Below are 24453 nucleotides of genomic sequence, written 5' to 3' on the forward strand. Positions count from 1 at the left end.
AGGGAATGGCCTTGGAGACTCACAGGGTGGCAAATAGATGCCAACAGGAGGGTCAGGTCCATGTCTTGTTGCCAATGGTCCGCTAAGCAGTTGCAAGAAAAGGCCTTTTTTAGCTTGTTGTGTCTCAGTGACGTTAAGAGGAGGTCAGCATTAAAACCCCTAGGGTTCACTTATTTGTCCTGAGTACAAGAAAGAGAGCAGACCCAGTCTTTGAGGCTCTTCTCAGGACTCAGACAGCAGGTTTTAACCTCTTCTGGTCTTCCACAGGTCCAGGAGTGTTCTGAAGTGGATGCCTTTAGATGCCACATTTATGTATGTTACAGGCTATGCATACATTTGGAATCTGACTGACATGAGTGGGTGGAAGTGACCCCCAGGGATGCCCTAACCATTGGGGTAAAGGTTCCCAGGGCTAACTCTACACACTTTAGGCATTTTCAAGACGGCCAAAGTCTACTGCCTCACTACACTTGGGCTCTGAGGGCTGGGAATGTGTGTTGGGAGTGAACTATTGTAATCCTTGAGTCCTCCCACATATAACACCAAAATGAATTTTTTAGCAGTCCCTGTTACCAGAACAAATTCAAAAACGGAAGCCTGATAGGACAAAGCTGAGTTTTCAGAAATCAGACAGTGGATACACACAAATTGTTTTGACATTCTGGTCCCTTCCTTTGAAAGGCACCCCAAATGTAATTTGTAAAAACCACAGCAGACCTGTAAATCAGGTCTTGACACTCCGGCAGGATCTGACACAGTGATGTTGATATGAGGCCCACTGTGATGGAGGTCAGTCTGGCCGGGCGCAATAGAAAGTTGAAGTCCAGGGTATTACTTACATTTGCTTGAAACAGGGTAATCCTCTCTAAAGTTAATCATCTTTGGATCCAACTTACAAGCCATCCTGGTAAGGGCGAAACAATACCTCCCCATGCCCAAGACTTTTTGGGATCAAGTTTATACATCACTCCCACCCACTGAAATGGTAATTACTGGCTCTCAGTAGGGAGAAAGCAACATTCTGATGTAACTTCCAGAGACTTCTGGCAGGGCAAAGGTGACTTTCTAAAAATCATCTTTTCAAAAAAGTTATTACAGATCCAACTTCACCTGTGAAATGGGCTTGTAATAAATAATCCAAAAAGCTAAAAAAATCTTTGATGTTGTTACCTTGAAGCAGATACAATGTATTAAACCAAATGCTTTCCTATGGAGCAGCCAAATCTGTTACCGAAAAAAAAGCTTTGAGAGCATTTTCACTCAAAGGATGTTTAATTTTAAACTTATACAAGGAAAGTTTAGGCCTGTCTGTTGGTCCACTGATAGCATTTAATTTTCCGTATCTGAGTATGTTTGGTGCTTTATGCTAGGGACCTATAGGGAAGTTAATTAAACCATTGTCGCAATGTAAATGATGTTATCGAAGTGGTAGATCCAAGTTGATGTTTATTAGTTGATTTCAGGATGATAGTTACATAGTAGATGAGTTAGATCAGGTAGATATATGGTCCCACCAGGAACTGCATCTCTGCTGCTCAGCCCACTCTCTCCAACTGTCATACCTACCAGTCAGCCAGACACACCAACATTCCATACAATCATCATGCATTCCATCATTCCATTCACATACCCATGCATACTGGCTAAGCAGAAAGAAATGTAGATACAACACATCCTCTTCCTTTACGAAATCAAAAACAAAACTAATATAAACAAGCCTAAATGAGAGTAGCCTCAATATGCAGAAAGCTCGTTAAAACATTACATTCAAAATATACATCATAATTGAAGAAATGATGTATAATGACAAAAGATAGTGAGAATGCGAAGTGAGTGAAGATATATATAGAAAAGAATTAAAGATAGTGAGAATGCGAAGTGAGTGAAGATATATATAGAAAAGAATTGAGTGCAAAAGAGAATATAACAATTTTACACAGCACCCATCCCTTTTCCTTGGAAAAAATAACCTCAAGAAGAATACAGAAAATTAGAAAAGGTAAGAATGGAAAAATATGACACGAAGAATTGAGGAAAAAAAAGACATTCACATGGAAAGAAAAATTTCACCCTGAAAATGAGAATATGACAAAACCACCATATTAAATTAAATAAAATAATACATGTCCATTAAGCACTCAAAATTTTGACAATTCGACCATTCAATAATAAATTGCCATTATGCATTAAACACTTCAATATTTCAACAATTTCAATTATAATTTAAGTATCGGGAACACTGCCCATTGCGCATCAAACCTTCAAATATAGGGAACACTGCCCATTGCGCATCAAAACTTTCAAATATAGTGAACACTGCCCACTGCGCATCAAAACTTCAAATATAGGGAACACTGCCCATTGCGCATCAAAACTTTCAAATATAGGGAACACTGCCCATTGCGGATCAAACCTTCAAATATAGGGAATAGGGAACACTGCCCATTGCCTATCAAACTTCAAATATAGGGAACACTGCCCATTGCACATCAAAACTTCAAATATAGGGAACACTGCCCATTGCGGATCAAACCTTCAAATATAGGGAACACTGCCCATTGCGCATCAAACCTTCAAATATAGGGAACACTGCCCATTGCGCATCAAACTTCAAATATAGGGAACACTGCCCATTGCGGATCAAACCTTCAAATATAGGGAACACTGCCCATTGCGCATCAAATCTTCAAATATAGGGAACACTGCCCATTGCGCATCAAACTTCAAATATAGGGAACACTGCCCATTGCGCATCAAAATTTCAAATATAGGGAACACTGCCCATTGCGCATCAAATAATCTCTATAAATAAATAAAATTGAGCACCCCAACATAAGTTGAGCACATAAGTGGCTCAATCCAATAAAAGTAAGTTAACCCAGCACATCACTGAACTCCAAAAACTGACTAAGATGCAATAACCGCCAATGAATGACAATACCATAAATCTGTTACATGTGAAAAGACGTAAAGGTAGCGTAAATGTAAATTATGTCATCAACAATGCAATAAGCAAATTAGTCGATACAAATAGCAAAGCAGATTACAAAGTTTTCAAAATAAGAAATTAAAACAACAAAAGTAGTCACCGTAGTCCGAACGTTGAAATGCCACAGTCACAGTCATCATAGATTAGCAAGTACAGGTGAGTCATGTTGTCCCCTCTCACCAATGAAATCGAATGACTGTAGGTCCCAGACGATATCCTCAGAAACATCCGTCTTGTACTTCCATGCCTTTGTTGAGACAAATCACGTGCAAGTTGAAGTACTTCTCTCACCTGCATAATTTGCTGCGGTGCAATGAAGAGACAATGACGGGAGCACATTTTGCTTGGCAACGTCGGTGCAGTGACAGTAAATGACCAGATGCCCCAAAATGGCAGCACGTACGTGACGTCTAGACGGGTGGCTCACGGCACACTTCAGCAGCTCTCCACAAAGCAAACAGGAGGCTGCGCGAGTTGATGAGAGGACTCACGAGTTGATGAGAGGACTCGCGCTGGCAGAAAGATCGAAGGCACGAGCAGAATATGTTGGTGAGTGACAGTTTGTTCTTACTTCCTTTTAAACTCTTAGGAACGGTAATTAATACGTTTCATATTCACCAACACTCACAGGCACCCTATCAAAGGTGTGAGCTGTCAAAATGCCTAACAAGGGAAATAAGCACTCAGCGATTCCCGTGGCATGAATGAAATTAATGTACACTCAACAATCTGTGCTGACGATCGTAGCAGTGCACTTAACTGCTAGATTTATGACTGTCAATGACTGCCAAAGTATCCAGATAGTATTCATTTAGTTTGGCAAAGTTCAAGGGTCCCGGTTCCTCTCAAGTGGGTTGCAAACAGTAGAATCCTAAAAAGTTCACAGCAGGCAGCGCTTTCCAAACAAAACAAGTGATCTCAATATCAGTCACAAAAAGGTTGGCACCAGGCAAATTAATTTCTTCGAGTAGGCTACGCAGATTTCAGACTTCGACATACTTTTGAAGGTTCAAATTAATCAAGTCACATGACATCTAATGCCCAAAATATAACTTACTTATGTAGGCTGTCTTTCTTGTATGTTGCTCGTAGCTTACTGTTGTTAATGCTGTGTCTTTCCAGCATATGTCAAATAATTGTTTCAACTGTTGAGATGATTTTCCTTAAGGAGTGTGAAGCACCCAAAATAGGCTGTCCGGTTGATGGAGGACACTGGTGGGACAAAATTGGGTGTTCTTCTCCTCTTTTTCAATTGTAATTTCCTTCAAATTTCTTTACAATTAGTCTTTTGCTTGTAAATTCAAAATCTTCACTTCAGGTATGCAGGAAACAGTACACGCAGGTTTTTTTTTATCCAGATCGTCGCCAATGTTGCAATGTAAATGATGTTATCGAAGTGGTAGATCCAAGTTGATGTTTATTAGTTGATTTCAGGATGATAGTTACATAGTAGATGAGTTAGATCAGGTAGATATATGGTCCCACCAGGAACTGCATCTCTGCTGCTCAGCCAACTCTCTCCAACTGTCATACCTCCCAGTCAGCCAGACACACCAACATTCCATACAATCATCATGCATTCCATCATTCCATTCACATACCCATGCATACTGGCTAAGCAGCAAGAAATGTAGATACAACAACCATTCAGGTGTATACAGATTTCAACATGTTGAAAGGAGAAGCACAAGCACATTACCACTGGTTAGCAGGGGTAAAACACATAGGGGCTGATTATGATGTCGGTCGGAGTTGCCTCTGACCGACACCGTCCCGGTCGGTGGTTTCAAGCACCTGATTGTGATGCAACCAAACACTGTTCAGTCGGATACACCTACATTGTGTTACAGCCATAAGCTGGCCATTATATTGGCTCCAATAGAGAAACGTGTGTGTGTGTAAAACTCTGTACGCCGTGGCAGGCACCCAATGGTGCCTGCCACACAGTGCATGGATTTACAGGGGCAAAAAGAACAACTGATGGACAGAATGTTGCACAATGTCAAACATTCACCCCAGTACAGAGATCTGGGCCTAAATTTATTGTTGTTTTGTTCCCCATGCCATTCCAGTTCAGACCCAGCCATATGCAAATCAGTCTTGACCCTGTTAACCATGGAAACATTCCAGCCTGAACTGCCACGCCAGGTCCTCCCCGGCCTGGAAACAAGCATCCTGGGACCGGTTTCGGGGCTTGACTCTAGTAGCATGCAGAGCATAGGACCCTCATCTGGACATACCCATCCCACTCGGGGTGACAAATGCAAAAAGAACAATTGATGGACAGAATGCTGCACAATGTCAAACATTCACCCCAGTACAGAGATCAGGGCCTAAATCCATCGTTTTGTTGCTCACCATCCCATTCCAGTTCAAACCCAGACATATGAAAATCATTATTGACTCTGTTTCCCAGCCTGAAAAGTAGGGTACCCTAGGTACCCCCTCGACCACCAACTGTTGGCCACAGAGTCTAGGGCCCCCCAAAGTCACTTTCCATCAGCCGGAGAGGCTGTGCGAAACCAACATCGTAATCCGGGATCTGAACTGCAATGGCATAGGCAACAAAACAACCATGGATTTAGGCCCAGATCTCTGTGTATATGTCCTGGCAGTGAAAAACAAAAATGTCGTTTTTCACAGTGGCAAGGCTGGCCTCCTATAGACTAACACTGGTTTACCTTGCTAGACCTAATACATGTCAAATTGAGTATGGGAATAGCTAGGAAAATAAATTGTCCACTAATTTCTTTTAATTGAAAATGTTCTTTAATGGTAAAGGCAGATTTGTAATCAGTATTTTGGAAATGCCACTATTTACAAGGTAAAAGAGACGCAATTGATGGACGGAATGCAGAACAAATCAAAACATTTACCCCCAGTCAAGATATCTGAGTTAAATCTATCATTCTTTTGCTCACCATGCCACCCCAGTTTAGACCTGGCCATATGCAAATCAGTCTTGACCCTGTGCCTCATGAGAACAGTCCAGCCCGAACTGCCAAGACAGGTCCTCCCTGGACCGGAAACAAGCATCCTAGGACCTGATTTGGGGTTTCACCCCTCTTCAGCCAGGATAGCTTGATTCCAGTTTTATATTGAAACTGAGGTCCTTAAACAAAACAGTATGGATATGATAAATATAGACTTGAATCAGTGCTATATTGGGAGTGTCCAGCCGAACAATCAATTTAAAAAATCATTAAAGGCAAAAGCAAAATAGGAGCACATCAATATAGTGGGACACAGTCCTGCATCCTACACAAACACATGACAAATACATTTAGACAGAAACATTTCAGGCAAGACAAAAGTAGCTTGTGGAATTTTAAGGATAATTGTAGCAAGCTTAGAAAAAACAGTTCATGCACTTCTTTTATCACATTGGATTAATGTGCATAATGTTTACACTAGTCGACGACGTTTAGATCCTTTTAAAACAATAATAGGATCATCATCAGGATGGGTAAATTACAAGCCTGAATTATGTAGTGCCTTGTTAATTACGTGCGGGCTCACAAGGGGTGCATGGAAGCTCGGAATGAGCTAAGCAACCGCAACAATGGACGGATCTTAAACAATAGTAAGGAGGATCTGATTTTGGATGTCGAAATGGATAAGGAAAAATTTCCACTCTGGGCAAGGTGGCGGTGCATGTACTGCCGCAGATCCGAGACTCGATGGCTGAGATCTCAGCCAAATGTTCTGATCTGTTCTGCTTTCCGTCCATCAATTGTGTGTCTTTTGCTTTCTCGCCCTAAGTGCACCAGGTATGCCCAGACGTGGGTCCTGGGGTCACTGTGCCACTGGAATCAAGCTATCCTGGCTGAAGAGGGGTGAAACCCCGAAACCGGTTCTAGAATACTTGTTTCCGGTCCTGGCTTGGCATTTCGGGCTGGGCTGTTCCCATGAGTCACAGGGTCACGATTGATTTGCATATGGCCAGGTCTAAACTGGGGTGGCATAGTGAACAAAAGAATGATGCATTTAACCCAGATCTCATGACTGGGGGTGAATTTTTTAATTTGTTCTGTATTCCATCCATCAATTGTGTGTCTTTTGCTTTCTGGCCTTAAGTGCGCCAGGTATGCCCAGACGTGGGTCCTGGGGTCACTGTGCCGCTGGAATCAAGCTATCCTGGCTGAAGAGGGGTGAAACCTCGAAACCGGTCCTAGGATGCTTGTTTCCGGTCCAGGGATGACCTGGCTTGGCAGTTTGAGCTGGACTGTTTCCATGAGGCACAGGGTCAAGACTGATTTGCATATGTCCAGGTATAAACTGGGGTGGCATGGTGAGCAAAAGAATGATGGATTTCACTCAGATCTCTTGACTGGGGGTGAATTTTTTGATTTGTACTGCATTCCATCAATCAATTGTGTGTCTTTTACTATTTACAAGGTAGGCATTTTTCTGGGAAATATGTATTGAAACCAAACACTGGACAAAGAACCTGAGTGTAGAGGGGAATGGGTCTTCCTGACAGGATGACTGGGGAGGACTTGTGACCCTGCCCTAATTGCACTTGAAAGAGAAGCCTTGGGGCTATACCACACCCTTCCTGACTTCAGAAGAAGCCTGCCCTGTCACTGGAAGATGCAGTTCACACCTGGGCCTACAAGCCCCATGTTTTACTAGACTGGCTGGAGCCAAATCTAAGAGAAAGGGAAGAACTGTACAGAATCATATTTAGGGTTGGACACAGCAGGTGTCCCCTAACCACAGACTGGCACTGGAAATTAAAGTGGAATCCTCAGAACCTGAAATCAGAACACTCCTGGATCTTTGGAAGCTGACCAGCTGATTAGCACCAATTGGGTCTCCCTAAGTCCTGTTGCTAGTCTTTGCTAAAGTGAATCCTGATCCCAAAAAGGTACCACCAGGTCCTGGACCCTTGGCTGGCATCAGAGTATACTCCTCTTGCTTCAAAACGCAGCTGCATGTGAAAATCCAGACATATGGGGCTTTTCAGAACTGCGAGTGGGCTCCTCAAGTCAGCAACGATCACTGCATTTCCCACTGATGCAAAATTCCAACAGTGACCTGCTTATAACACTGACAACAATCTCCTTGATGTACGCCCAATGCAAAGCTCCAACTGATGCTCCTCATAGCCAGAAAAATCTTCATCCTCATAGGCCAAGGGGAAGATTTATCAATATTTCATACAACACAACTCTACAAGACAACTTGCTGCGCTGCATTACATAAAAGGGAGAGAGAATAAATGCACCATATCTACTAAGTTATAGTGCAGTTATTCTTTCTCGTACCGCACTTATGCCTGCCTAGTGCCCATGCAGCCACCCTTGAGCACAGGTACAAGGATGTCTGATTGCAAGCAGGGACACCTTCCTGGACAAATACAATCCTGAAAGGCATTTTCCTTTTTGTATGTGTGCTGCTGAATATAGTATGCATACAAAGCGAAAGAGACAAGGAGAAATATATTTTTCCTTGTTGCACCAAGGTCGGGGACGCGCACCATTTTGGTGCAATCCCAGGTTTACATACCTTTGTAAACCTGGGATTGCATCAAAAAACATGGGTGGATGCATGGGAGCACCCATATCCCCCAATGGAATGACTCTTTGCTGCAAGGTAAAACAAGGCAGTGAAATGCTCTGCCTTGTGTTACTTTGGATTTACTTAGCCATACAGAGACATGCAAGGTAGCTTTGCGTGGCTTAGTAAATGCCAGTTAAGAGCTTGTGTCCACGTGCATGATGCAAGGATAACGCAAGCCCTTAGTAAAGTGCCTCCTGGTCCCTGTATCTAACCCGCTCTCCATTGTGGTCGGCCTGAATTTGTGACTTTGACTCGGTACAGAGCAACCAGATCCCTGCAAGTTGCACTTTGTGCTTTCTGGGACTATTTTCACCTGCATTTTTTTAAATTCATAACTCCAGATCTACTGATTGGATGCTTGTCATTTTGGTGTCATTTCATTTAGTAAAATAGTCTGTATATTTCTACTTTGGTTTGGAATTTTTCTTGTGTTGTGTTGTAACATTACTACTGTTTGAGTGTTGCATAAATACTTTACACATTGCCTCTCAGTTAATCCTTACTGCTCTATGCCAAGCTACCAAAGTGTTAAAAAACAAGTTTATTTAGTGACTTTTGTGGTTCACCCTGACAAAGATTGTTTACATTTGAATTGCATTTATATAGTGCTTACTCCCTCTGAGGAGTGATTCTGTTTATTATTTGAGTGGGTCTGTCACCCCTCTCAACTAATCATCCAGTTTCTTTCAGCCTAGCTTAGAAGTGGTTTATAAGTATTAAAAAGCATGGGCTAAGCAAACTATTTACTTTGCTAGGTTGAAATGACAGCCTAAAATTGCACTACAGGCCTTTTTAATGTTTTTGTCTCTCATATCATTATACTAATCTGAAATTCCAGTCAACTCGTGCTCTTGGTCCTGATGGCCACTCATAAAACCTTATCCCTTCATTAAGCAGATATTTCACTGTGTGTTTTAATAACGTGGTCATACCTTTCCCTTTGTGGAGGAGCCTTATAATATGATACATGAAAAGGGTTTTAAAAGTCTGGCCATTAATTATTGGCCAATAGCATTACTTGATGCATAATGACAGATGTTTGCATATCTTTATTTACAGCATCTCCATGACTGGGTCACTACAAACCATTCAATGCCACATTATTAAGGGAGTTTTCAGAAGAACAATGTGTTAGCGATGAAAGTTAACGTTGGGGAAAATATAAGACGCTAGAAAACAATATGTATGTCCTTGAGCTATCTATCAAGTACCTTTTATTTGATAGATCACCACACTATTGATACAGATATTGGCCCAGAGCATCCCCAATAGATTCCTGAAACTAATCATCCAGCTGCATACAAACACCTGGGTTCATAGATTAAAAAAGTCAAAAACTAATTATACTTAGAAAACTCTTGATAATGGTCTCAAGCAGGGGTACGAAAAGACCACCTGCTATTTTCATCTGAATAGTTGATTTTTCCAAAGCAGATGTTTTCCCCAGTAGTAGGTGGTCATTTCTAACCGGTAATTACGTATACTAATTGCATCATGTTGTTAGACATCACTTCTGCTACATATTTGTCCATGCTCAGCCACTGCATCTACTGAAATAGGGATGGTTAACAAATACTCATACATGTTATTCATTGGAAAGCATTTTTTTTGTAAATGTTTAAGTTGTCAAGCAGCAAAGACAAGGGGGCATATTCTCAAGAACGTGTGATATTGATCGCAAAATTAGCTTAACGTAATTTAGCATATCGCAGTCTATCACGGGAAAACAATGCCGTGTTAACGTAGTATTCTCAAGCCGGCGGCACAATTTGATAGTCCCACGATAACGTGTCAAATGACTGTGTTAAAATCAAGGCAATGCCGCAAAAATGCGAAACACAAGCGTGAAAAAAGTTGCTATGAGGCCAATCGCGATACAAAAATCATCGATACCAGCAACAGGCCTGCAATTCCCACGAGTCATGCGGGAAAATGCACTATAAAAGCAGAACAAGAAAAACACACCAAAACCAAAATAAACTGCGTACTACCATGGATGCACCTGGACCGAGTGCCCAGGTCAACGTGAACCCCACAAGCCCCATAGACCACCAGCAAGGAACGTCGGGGTCGGGGAAGGCCAGGGAGAAGAGGAAGAAGAAGATGGGGTACAGTCCGCATGACAACTGGATTGTTGTCACTGAGGTGACAGAACACTAACAACAACTGTCTATCACCTCCACCATGTCATTGGCAACACAGACGGAAAAATGGCATTCCATTGTGAATGCAGTCAGAGTGTCGAGGAGGTCAAGATGCACTGGCATGATGTGAAAAGCCAAACCAAGCAGAAACCCGCTGCCAACAGGAAGGCAGAAACGGCGACTGGAGGTGGGAGTCCTATGCCACAGGAGGAGCTGGAGCAAATGGTGGCCACAGTCATCAGTGTGGAGAAGGTGCAAGGAGTCGGGAGTCCAGACACATTTCGACATGACCTGGCACAAATTCAACAGGGTGAGTAATGACCAGGGACTGGGGGACGGGGGCTGACGGGCACAATGGCACACATGCACAATGATGTGTAGCACACCGCACACCCACAATGACCCTGTGGCACACTGCAGCACAAATACAAACTTCAAGTAGGCCCCTGTCCACCGTGTGCCCAAAGAGTTCCCACCCCACACATCACCAATTCCACAACACACACATGCACCTCTGTGAAACACAGCAAAGATGCGTATTTGTGAGCCAAAATGACAATTAGGCCTGGGCTAAATTTCCGTTCCGCTCGCGGAAATTGCGATAATTTGACATTTTCGCGTTCCGCGGAGAGCGCAAAATGTCAAAATTTCCGCATTCCCCAGCTTAGCGATAATTTGGTTCTTGCTCGCGCAGTAAAATAATACATTCTCGCGCGATCGCCTTACCTGAATCCCCGCGTTCGCCGACAAGATTTCCCGATCCGGTCGCGCTCTCCACGAGATGTTGGATTGTTGGTAGCCATTTGTGCTGTCTCGCAACAGTTCGCGCCCGCAGTAAAGTCATGCGTCGCGCGATCACGTCTTTCTTCTCGCGATCATGCACCGCGAGAAGAGTGAAAACAAGATGGCCGCGCCCGCGAGCAACCGCATGGGCAAGTTGGCGAGCCGCGACCACGCAGAAAATACCGCAAACGGGCGGGAAAAAAACTTCCGCATCTTCGCGATATTTCCGCGTGTTTGCGGAGATTTTTAACATTTTCGCGATAATTTGCAAAAGTCGCTTTCGCAAATACCGCCCACCCCTAATGACAATGCAAGTGACACTACATGACGAGCAGCATGGCTGGAGTACAATCACCATGACATTGTGCACACCACGAGACTGAGGTGGACCATATCCATAAAGGAGCAGGTCACCCTCTGACACATCCACGTACACAATCAACCACTGATGTCAACAGTACATCTGCATACAAACAATGCACAAGAGTACAAAATACGTCCAAGAACACAGCACCTTAAAAGCACAAAAGTCAAAGGCACACCGCCTCCATGGGATAAGGGGCAGCAAAATCACAGCTGCAGGGGTGACTCTCCCACAATGCCACACACACACAACACACACATAGAAATGATAGCACATTCAGATTGACAACAATGTGGTACACAGTGCAACACTTACGTGAAGAACAGAGGACACAACTGGGTCCGCTTGTGCTTAGAAACTGGCCAATCACATCTGACATAGCAGAAAACTGTGAGATGAAAATGTACCTGTTCAACCTCACCTACGTCAGGTAGTTCAAATGTCCACTGTCCCTCATCAAATAGTCCACTCCTCCCAAGCAGTCACAATGTACATTGTCATGCAGTCTGTATGTAAACTTGAACAATGCATCAACATACATGCCAACACAATGTCAATAGGCATCTCCCCTTCACATTGCAGAGGGACAAACAACACCTCCAGCAGAGCAGACAAGACCAGACAACTCTACAGTGATGCTGACGAGGACCCCCACACTTTCGACACCAATGCCCTACAACAGTTGGACATCTTCGGCAATCGACCTCCAGGAGCAGGGCAGCCCAGCTGCATCAAGAATACCCCACACCCTCCACAGACTACACTGCTGGACTCACCCACCACCACGGCTGGCTCCCAGCAGCCCACCGAAGCACACATCGCATTCCAAGGCCAGGTGTCAGACTGCCAGAAGGGGGTGGCCAAACAGGTGTGGGTGGGGTTCGACCTCATGGAAGATGAACTAGATCACATATTTGCGTGTCTAAGTCCCATCAGGTACCACTTACACTCCCCAATGGAGACCCACACTGTGACAGAGACACATGCCTTTGCACATTTCCAGTACTGAAGCACACCCAGAGCCACGGGATGATCATCCACACCCCCACGCAGGACTTGTGCAGGCCGGCCCAGTTCACTCCTCTTATTGAGTGGGGGATGACAAAGCTACATGTGCAAGGTCTCACCCACTGCCTGTGGTGACATGGCTACGTCTGCTGTACACAGCACAATGTAATGTTGTAGGGCCCGGGTCCTAATGCATACATCATGAGCACACAGACACACTCAGATAGTTTGTTGAACTGGCTACAGGCATGTGCGCTCGACACTTTTATTGCCAGGGTCACATGTGACGCTTGTGCTGGATGTGTGTGGGGTGAGTGTAAGACAGCCATCATGGAGTTGTTGGTGCTGGCAACAACTTGAACAGTGATCACAATTAAAATGGAAACATAAAACACCAGCATAACAGAAACAACTGTGAAGCATCATGGTGGTAGCCGGAGAAAGTACAGTGTTCACCTAATATGCAACCAGAATGGTCCATGAGTTGTGGTGCACTAATTTAGTGGCACCTGAAGAGCTGAGCAGGGTATCAAGCTGATGATGGCACCCACGGCATGCGTGAGCAACTCTGATAGTCTGGCAGTAAGACACTTTCAACTCTGGCACCTGTTGTTTGGAGTTGGTCCTGGCAGTGGTGGCGTGTGTATCCTGCGGTGATGCGACGTCCGAGCATGTGAAGACTCGATTTGATGTGTGAGCCCAGCTGGACTGCAGTTGAGGCCGGATGCAGTGGACAGTGCAGGGCCACAGACGCATGTGGTTGATGACCCCCATTCCATCGACTCAGAGGCCATCCAATAGTCTATCAGACAGGGTCCATGACTTGAGCTGCACGGAGTTAGTGGTCCCGGATACACTGCGGCAGGCACACGCACACCGCCACGGGACGGGACATTCGGTGCACTGTGTTTGGGCCACGTGAGCTGAACGGGTCCTCGTCGATGTCAAATGTGAATGTAGCGGAGGGTTGTGGGAGACAGTGGAAGGTGTACTCCAGGGCATGATGTAGAGGGCAGAAGCTGGCCAGAAGTGGCAAATGGAGGAGTGGAATGCTACAGCCTAGTTTTTGCCACCTAGTCAGTATCACCGACATGATAATGAAGACATCCCCCAGTCCATAGACTCAGTCACCACCAAAGTCCAACCAGAAAGTGTCCATGAATGCCAGGAGACTTAGTGGCACCGGAGCTGAAAAGGGATGAAGTCTGTGATGAGGCCTGTACAATGAAATAAACTCTGCCATAAATCAATCAAGACTGAGTTCCAAATGTGTGACCTACTCGACCATAGTGTAGACCGGAGGCAGCGGTAGAGTACGTCAATGATTAAGGAGTACTGCAGGCCTGTGTCGCTGAGGCCGTGATGGTCTGAGGAGGCTGCCAAGGTCGTGGGCCTTGGGCTTGGAGCTTGTGCCAGCATGTGGTGGGCCCTCTTTGACACACGCCGGTGTTGGCAGGTGAGCAGTGAGGCCTGGGTGCGCAGGGGCGGGCAAGACAGGTTCAGGGACCAGCAGCCCGGGATGCAGCAGGTGCACAGGATTGCAGGCAACACCGCTCACGGCGACGGTGTCGGCCTCGTGGTGAGGTGGCAGGCGCCGCACTGGCAGACACATTGGGCATTCTGCAACAGAACCACGCCCAGACCTATGTGCTTTTTATTCACACCCCTACGCTAGCCTGGCACCTGCCGGGCAAGCCCACTCTGCACACTCTCACAGGGGGGGATGTCACAAGCTACATTTCCGCGATCTTCCCCACTGGCTGGGGCGACATGGTTGCGTCCACTGTCCACTACACTCCAAACACCAGCAGTGCATGTAGACATGGATATGTCTGTGGTATGCATACTGCAGTCTTTCCAGCACATCTCCCCCACACTTGGCATTGTGTACCTTCTCATTCATGGGTCTCTTGCCTCCTTCGCACATGCCTGGTTCCCACCCTTCCCCACATTCTGCTATTGTGTGGCTGAGTTACCATGCCGTTGATGGCTCATGTACATGGATTGCCCAGGTTGCCACAGTAAGTTGTGCTGTCGTGTCTGGTGGGTGAGCATGTTGTTTGGCATGTTGTATGTGAGTCTGTGACATGTGCATTGCCAGAGTTGTAAGTTGCATGATTGTGGAGTTGGGGGCTGTTGTGTGTTCAGTTGGTACTTACCAACGAGCAGAGCATTTCCGTAGATGCCATCTTGGAAGCGCCGGTTGATGATGGATTGTCGGAAAATGAAGGAATCATGCACACTGCCTGGGCAATTGGCGATGACATTGGTGAAGAGTCCCCGGTGGTCCCCTATTGCCTGCACATTGATGGAACGCGTGTGCTTTCTGGTCTAGTAATTGTGTGCAGTGTGGGCAGGGGGCACAAGTAGGACATGTGTGCAGTCGATTGCCCCCAACACGTGCGGGAATCCAGCTATGGCGTATAAGCCTTGTTTGGTCTCCAGCTGTTCTTGCGCATTGTTGGGGCCGTATAGGTACTGGGGTACCAAGCTGATGATGGCATCCAGGACAGGTATGAGTAACTTAGATAAGGCTGGTTGTGAGACTCCTCTGACTCTGTCGGTTTTTGGTTTGGAGGTACCAGAGGCCAATAAGTCTAGCACAGCCAGCAGCTTTGTCTGAGATGGCATGTTGGTTGTCCGCTGTGTTGGTACCGTCAGCCTGTGCGCAATGATGTTCAAGATACAGATGATGGTTGTCCTTTTGAGCCTGTATTGGACAATGACATTGTCTGGTGTTAGGTCTGTGAGGCTGGTGCGTTTCCTGAAGGTCCGCTGTCTTCGTCAGCGCTGCCTCCGTGATGGTCCGGGGGGGGGGGGTGGTAGTCCTGGGGATGGTGGCGGTGGGTGTTGTGGCCCTGTTGGGGCTCTGAGCTGAATGATCAGTGGCTCCATCGCATCTGCTGGCCTTCAGGTGTGGCTGTGGGCTGGGCTCTCTTTTCTGGTGCAGGTTGTCGTCCGACTTTGCACCAGGTCGTAGCAGGTGTTAATTTCCTGCTGCTAACGTGCCTTATCACCTGTTTTGTGGTCTTATTGCCGATCTTGCTGGTCGTTGAGAATGTTGAGGTGTGGTGTTGTCATTGCTTTTTGCTCGGGAATGCCTACTCTGCATCTCATTAGCGATAGTTGCCGGGGTCATCTGTGGCGATGGTTTTTGCGGATGCTATCGCAGGTAAACTGGTGATATGGGCTGTTAGCACCAGCTTATGAATGGGGCGATAAATTTATCATGACTTTGGCTGCGATAAAGTGCCGATAACTCGGCGATAGATCCTTGAGAATATGCCCCAATAAGTATTAGTATGGACCTGTTATATTTCTTCACAGGAATGATGTGGCAATTAATCAAGCTTTAACTCCTATGCTTCTTGAAGAATTTCTGCTAATATTCTGTATGGTCTGGAAGGCGTGAACTTTGATATAATAACTCATTTGAAGGAATTTGATGGGGCTCTTATTGAAAGTGTATTTCACTCATACAAAAAGCTTGTGACTAGAAGACAGACCTCGGTCTTGTGGACCTAAGCATCACTGGATAGGCCTAAATCATACCATACTAACATGCACTTCCTCATACATCGTTAGGTGCCAGCTGAGAATGATTTTTTCAGGAATTGGATTTGAATAGAAATGCACAGTAAACATATGACGAAAGGACCAAAAATATTTTTGCAATAGGAAACAGCCTTATTCGAAGACAGCATTATTCTGACAGCGAGAGGATGAGCTTTGTGTCGTCCGCATAGGAGATTTTGTTGTGTCTGTGCAATCTGACGGTGTTGGCCAGTGGGGGTTATGTAAGCATTGAAGAGGGTGGGGATGAGGGACTAACCTTGGGGGATGCCACAGATGATCTTTTTGGGTTCTAAGGTGAACGATGGGAGACAGATTCTCCGGGTCCTTCAGGTGCGGAATGAGGAGATCCATTTGAGGATGTCTACCTAGGTTCCACTGTGGCGGATTCTGTTGATCAAGGTGTAATGGGAGGGGGTGTCAAAGGCTTCTGACAGGTCCAGGAAGATGAGGGCTGCCATTTCACTGTGGTCCAGGAGGTCTCCTATGCCATTGGTGGCTGCCTCAGCGCTGTGCTGGCTCGGAATCTGGATTGGGAGACGTCCAGTAGGTTGTTGTGTTCCAGGTGTTAGGTGAGTTGTTGTTTGATTGCCTCTTAAAAACCTTCACTAGAAAGGGGAGCAGGATGATGGGCTGGTAGCTCTTCAGGTCTGCTGGGTCAGTGAATGGTTTCTTCAGGAGGGGCTTCACTTCAGCGTGTTTTCAGTCTTATGGGAAGAAGGCCAAGGTGATGGAGGTGTTCAGCACTTTCTTGAGTTCACCACCAATCGACTTGCTCCAGAGATTAAAGATGTGGTGGGAAAAGGGCTCCATGGGTGCTCCCAAGTGCATGGAGAGCATGATGGTGATTGTGGCTTGATTTGTGTTAGGGTCCCAATGGGTGAGCAGGTGTTCAGGGTTTGTGTTCATTGGTGTGAGCAGGCTGATGCTATCAGCTGTGGAGGGGTTGGGATTTGAAGTTCTTGTAGATGGCTAAGATTTTGTCATGGAAGAAGCCTGCCAGGGTGTCACTTAGTTCTTGGGAGGGGGTGATGGGGTTGGAGAACTCCTTTGCAATATCAGAGAGCTCCTAGCCTCAGTTGGTACTGGCTTCTATGTGGTCTGTTAGGGCAATCTTCATGTTTCTTTCAGGAAGCGGTGGTACAGGTTGGGTGCGGTCATGAAGGTGGTGTGAACTAGTGTTTCTTTGCTGGTGCGTCATTTCCTTTTGAGTTGCCATCAGCAATGGTTGGTGGATTTTCAGCTCTGCAGTGAACCACCTGGTTGAACACATTATTTGATATTTTGAAATGCATCCCATTTTCCTTTAATAAAAATGTGATGCATTAAAATAAAAAAAAATATTACTCTTTAAAAAGCAATCATAGACATGGTGGTCTGCTGATCTCAGGAGGCTTTGTTCCCTCTGATGGATGCAATTTTTAATTGGTTGCCAAATTACAACCTATCTCATTAATATTCATGAGGTAGGTTGATTTGTGACCCCAGTAGAAATCGCCATTTGAAGTTTGCACGTTTTCTTATATATGAATTCTAATTTCCTAATTGCGATTAGGTAAAAATAGCAATTAGGAAATCAAAATTCCCAATAGAGGATGCAATATAAAACAGGCAAGTACAATTGAAACTGTGGCAGAAAAATATTTTTGTTGCATGTAGTTTTGAGCATGATTGCGATCATTCCACTTTCATTGCATAACTCCAGTTTGCCCTATTTCTGTTTCTAGTTGAATACAACTTTATTTGGTTACTAATTGACACTCCGGTTTAGGGTTGTTGCTGTAGCTGCCTTTCTCTTCTTTAAAGCCAAGGACCAGCCTTTTCTGCTCAAGGCTAGGGGCAGCTACCTGCAATTTCAAGGTTCTCTGTGCTTGTCTGTCTATAGGGCAGCAGGGGATGAAATGTGAGACTACAACCTGCTTCCTGCCTGGGACAATGTAGTTGATGCTGCTCCATGGTGAAAAAACTTCAGTGGCACTGGCGCCTCCTCAATGTCACTCTCATTCTCCACTGAGGTGACCTTGACTGATGGATCTTATCATAGGCTCCAAGGGTAAAGTGGTAATCCTCCTTCTTCGACTGCTTGTTCAACTTTAGCCCTTGTTGCTTGCACATGATGCTCAGATGTGTCATGCTGAGGCTCTCCATATTAGCCAGATCAACCTTAATATTACCAAAAATGAAAAGTGCAGAAACTTAGAAAAAGAGTGAAATTGTGAAAACAGTTTAAAATTACCCAATAAAAAAAAAAGCAATTAAAAAATCCAAAAAGTCAATTTTTGCTGTCATTTTAGATGGATTTTTTATTTCAACTTAAATCACCATGTGGTACTGCAAAACACAAGTTCTGAATCCTATTTCTGAATATCAATGTAAGAAACTCAATTATTCTTTGGAGTGTGTCACCACGTCAAAGAATAATCAGAACTTTTGACAGGGTGAACCCTTAAGGTCAACAAATTAACCTGCACTCAGCCCCTTCATAGAAATGGCACATAAAAGGTGTAAAGTATTTATGCAGTACTAAAACTGTAATAAAGTCACAGCACAAAACAATTTCAAAAATACAAATTAGAAACCTAGTGTAAATTTCAATAAACAAAATGACAAAAGTCTAAATATGTGGAACTGGAGATATGAATTGTTAAAGAAATTGCGCAGAAAGCAACACGAAAAAGTAAAGCACCAATGATAGTCAATGGTTGTGGTTGTGGTAAACCGGGGCCCAGGGTCAATTTCAGACCAACAGTTATGGAGCCCTGATCAGACTCCATAACTGATCAGACACACCTACTGAATTGGTCAGTATGAAAGACTGGAACTCAAATAGTTTGAGAATGTTCTAAATCCCACTGAAAATGTCCTCAAACATTTCCAAACTTTCTTCTAATGCCCAAAATAACCACTGGAGTATACTTCTGAAGTCCCCAGGACCTATGAAGAAGCACTAGAGACGCATATAGGATCAGGTAAAGGCCAGCAGCAGGGTCCAGTCCAAGTCCATTTGCCACTGCTCAGCTGGATATGTGAAGGAAAATGGACTCTTACAGCTTGTTATGTCCCTGTAGCCACATAGGAAGTCAGCTAACTGATACTTGGAGTCCACTTCTTTGTTCTGGGTACAAGCCATCAAAGGTCCTGTCCTTCAGAGTTCCACTCTGGTTGCAGACATCATGTCCAGTCCTCTTCCATTCTTCCGCAGGTCCAGAAAGTGTTCTTTCTAGATTCTTGTGGTGCCATGTTTATGCTTGGCATTAGCTAATGGGTGGGGGTAACTCCTGGGCACTCCCTAACCAATGAGGTAAACGTTCTAGGGGGCAATTCTAACCACTTTTTCAGGAGATCCTTTGCCTTCAGCAGTCACACTACAAAGGATATACCTTAATTACCAAAAAGCTATTTTTCAGGACATTTTCAACATGGTTAAAGTCTTTGTCCATAATACACTTGGGCTCTGACGTTTGGTGGGTGTGTAGGGGAGTGCAAAATGGTAATCAATAGTGTCTTCCTACATCTGACAGTAATAACCCAGTTTGAGTCCACAACTAACCCCGAGACAGACATCCGGTAGGACCAAAGAAGGTTCCTTCAGGAACCAGACTAGGGATACACAGGTGCCGATTCCGATCGGGTAAAAAAAATTCCCGTACGACTCGTATCCGTATATTTTTATGTACGATTTGTACAAGTCCCGTCCCACCGGTAAAGTACGATTCGTACGTGAAAAATACATACAAATTGTATCATGAAAAGGTCTACGAGACGTACCCGGACAGTTTTACGTACAAATCGTAAAACTGAAGTCCGAGCTCACAAGTACGATCCGTACCGCCCTTCCGAATACACAAGCGTATGTAAAACGTCCCGTACGTAGCGAACTCTGTAACACTCGTATCCCGGGTAAACTTGTGCCCGGGATACGAGTCGTACAGCCCCTCCTTCCCCCTGCGTATGTCCGCACGTACCCCCGTATGTCAGCACCGTACCCCCCACATGTCAGCACTGTACCCCCCCATGTCCGCACCATACCCCAGCCCCGTACTTGGACGCACTGTACCCCAGCCCCGTACTTGGATGCACCGTACCCCAGCACAGTACCCCAGCCCCGTACTTGGACGCACCGTACCCCGGCCCGTACTTGGATGTACCATACTCCAGCACCATACCCCAGCCCCGTACTTGGATGCATTGTACCCCAGCCCCGTACTCATACGCACCGTACCCCAGCCCCATACTCGTACGCACCGTACCCCAGCCCCGTACTTGTACGCACCGTACCCCAGCACCGTACCCCAGCCCCGTACTTGGATGCACCATACCCCAACCCCGTACTCGTACGCACCGTACCCCAGCACCATACCCCAGCCCCGTACTTGGATGCACCATACCCCAGCCCCGTACTTGGACGCACCGTACCCCAGCCACGTCTCCCAGCATCGCGTATGTATGGACCTTACAACAACATTGCGTATGCGAGCACGGTACAACAACATTGCGTATTTACGCACCTCACATACGCGAAAACGACTTGTACTGAACCAGGACACTGTAAAACAGCACAAGGAGGGTCAATTCGACTCGCCCAACACCACAAATCACGTCTACATCAAAATGACTGACCTGGCACATCCAAACAGGCAAACAGAGGCCCAAACTCACAACCACCTCTTATAACACACCCACCAAAATTTCAAACTCAGGCACACCCACAAATGGACCAATAAAAAGGGCCCACACACACAAACCATGAGCCTTTGCAACAGACTCACTGCAGCTACAGAGCACACCCCAACAACTGCACCCATACACCTTAACATATACACCTTCACACAAACTCCTTCACACATACCCCCTCTTCACATTCCAACACACACCTTCACATTTGCACCCACACACCCACAACCATCCACACCCTCACCCCACACCATGCCCACAGACAAGAATCCAAAGTTCACAAGGGAGGAGCTGGACATCCTTGTCAACGAAGTCATCAGAGTCGAGCCACAGCTCTTTGGAACATTGGTCAGACAGACCAGCATAGCCAAAAAATCACGCCTGTGGCAGAGGATCGTCAATAGGGTGAATGCTGTTGCACCCATCAGAAGGACCAGGAATGAATGCCAAGCCAGGTGGTACGATCTGCGGAGGGCAGTCAAGCGGAAAATGAATGTGGACTACGCCCAGAGCAACATCACTGGAGGTGGGCTGCCCCCCAGACCGGTACATTACCATCCCTGGGAGGATAAGGTGATGGCCCTGCTTCCGCCGGTGGGAGTACACGGACTTCAAGGACTTCCAGAGCCTGGTGAGTACACAAACAACTCATGGAACATGGGGGGAATGGCATCCACACCCCAACTACACAAAATGCACGCAACCACCCCCAAGCCCTCCAGGTACATACCCATCACCATGCTCAATGCACAGGGACTGGCTAAGGACTGACAAGGTAGCTGACACTTGGCCCTGCTGTAGGTACCACATGGCCCTCCTGTGACCACTGCAAACTCAAACACCAACACGACAAGCTCAGATATCAAGGACAGAAACTCACACTCACTGTCATGGCAGCATGCTCCATGAGGGGACAGATACATCACCTGGGAGACCCACTGCCAAATCACACTACACCCACCAGCAGGCCCTTTCACACACACCCCTTACACAAGCACACACCCCCGGGGCAGGCAAAGGATTTACCCACTCTAACAATGGACATGTGACACAACAAGATCAATCCATAGCCAAAGAAGCATCCAAGCCAAAAATCTACATGTCAAACACTCAGGAGAACATATCAATCTGTCCCCCGCAACATACCCATCCACAAGTGAACATTGAGGAGAATGCTAGGCACATACAACTACCTGGAGGAACTGTTCCAACTTGAATATGTATGAAACATGGATGTCGCATGAAACAGCATTAACATTGTCTCTCTCTCACACACAGGGCAACCTGATGGATGTTCCACCAACAATGGGGGTGAAGAATCACAGTCCCAGGCTCGGGAGGAACCTGAGCCCACCGGCAGCGACAGCTCTCAACACTCCGCAGATGACCCTAACCCACCTGGACCCTCTGGTGTCCAAGCCCCTGCAGCACCTGCTTCAGGAACATCTTTGCCAACCACCACCCCCATTCCTGCCACATCCCAGGAGACACCCAGGAGCCCTGCCCGCACTGAACAACTGAGCCAGTCTGACCTGGAGAGACAAGGTTCGCCGGGCACCCAGGAGGAGGCAGACAACCCCGCAACTGCCATCCCTCAAGGGTCCCGTAGACCCGATGTGCCCACAACGGCAGGCCAGGCTCGTGTGGGCAGGGGTGGTGGGAGTGGAGGCAGGTGGAGGCAAGAACCTGACCAGCCAGCTGAAGGGACCGGTATGTCACACATACGCAACATCATGGACGCATACCAGCGTGACACCAGGGCCATCAGCCAGGTAGTGGAGACCCTCACAAAGATTAAGAACCAGCAGGCCGAGCAACACGCCAGTCAACAAGAACACCAAGGACGGATGGAGGCAAGACTGACTGAGCTCCTGGCGGTGCAAACGGACATAAGCCGTTCACTCCGTCGGATCACTGACAACATGGGCAACCCTCCCTGTGCCACCAGACGAAGACCAGTACCAGCCACAGGGAGGGAGGAGGAGGAGGATTCGTGTCCCAAACATCGTCAAGGCCTGCATCTGAGGGTCCCACGAGGAATGTGAGTCATCCACCGAAAAGACCGTGAGAGGCAGCAGATCATCCACATCTCCCAGGTCACCTGGCCTAGCACCTGGCTTTCCTGCGTAACAGCATCACCTCATTCACTGACATTCTCTGCCACATGGACTTGCTGGTCACAGTCTGACCAATGATGACAAACACTGTGTTCTGGACTCTGATGACTTCAAATGCCAAGGATCCCATCTCCCCCTGTGAACTTTGGATTCTAGGCACTGTTGCAGGGATTCTGCTTATGCGCAGAACTATGCGTTTGAACCCAGGCCCTCAGTGAATTGTGGTGTACCAAAAACTCACCTCAGAACCCAGAACCCCTTATCCAGCCAGCATCAGTGTCCCATTCGATATCCGAGGTTTAGCTCGGCGGTACCAATGTATAGACAACCCAGAACAAGCGACTTAGTATATTTCTCAGAAATGGTGGGAATCAGAAACACCTTTTCGTAATTATTCTCATACCAGTCCACAACAGAATATACAGAGACACGGTAAAAGTTTAAAGAGTTTATTTTATAAACCTCGTGTCCTAAGATGCAACAGTTTGGCTAACATTAGCAGACAAACGATTAAAATCAAAACCATCAGCATAGTTACAATACCATAGAAAATGAAAGGAGCAATCATACTAAAATGACAGTGGATCTAAGCCACCTTCCTTTCTCTAACACACTAATAGTATTATTAGACTAATAAAAGGTCTCTAGGCTTGAATGGGGAACCCCATACCGTAAAGATCAGCTCAGAGAGTTCACATCACAGGATCAGCTATGCTCTGCTCCTAGGAACGCTCTTCTTCTGAATGAATTGAAAACATGTAACACTGCAATATTAAAAGCACTCGACTTCCAAGTATTTGTAGCTGCGTGCGTGTTATGGCTAAACTAGTGGGCCGATCAACCTGAACTCAACAACATGCACCGTCTAGCGACCCAGACTGTTTCTTTTACACTGTGTACAGCAGACCAAGGTCGCTGCTCACTGTTTGGGATGTTAACAACAGACAGTTCTCATGTGAAGCAAAGTCGAGTAAGCATTTCTCAATTTAATAACATGTGACTACAGTGTCGTGTGCAAAAGCAGCAAAAGCAGCAAGATGGCTTTCTAACATCTAACGCGGTTGTGCTAACTTAGCATTGTACATATGTAGATAACGATCTTCACTACACCCCTCCCCCCCCTAACCAGTAGGGGTGCACTTGCAAGAACGCAGAGTTCAAGTTTGATAGAACGGAACCAAGGGCATGAACTATAAGTCCATATAAGGGAAGTGAAAAAGTTCGAAGAAAAAAACA

This window comes from Triturus cristatus, chromosome 2_2, assembly GCF_964204655.1.
Source record: "Triturus cristatus chromosome 2_2, aTriCri1.1, whole genome shotgun sequence".
NCBI lineage: Eukaryota > Metazoa > Chordata > Amphibia > Caudata > Salamandridae > Triturus > Triturus cristatus.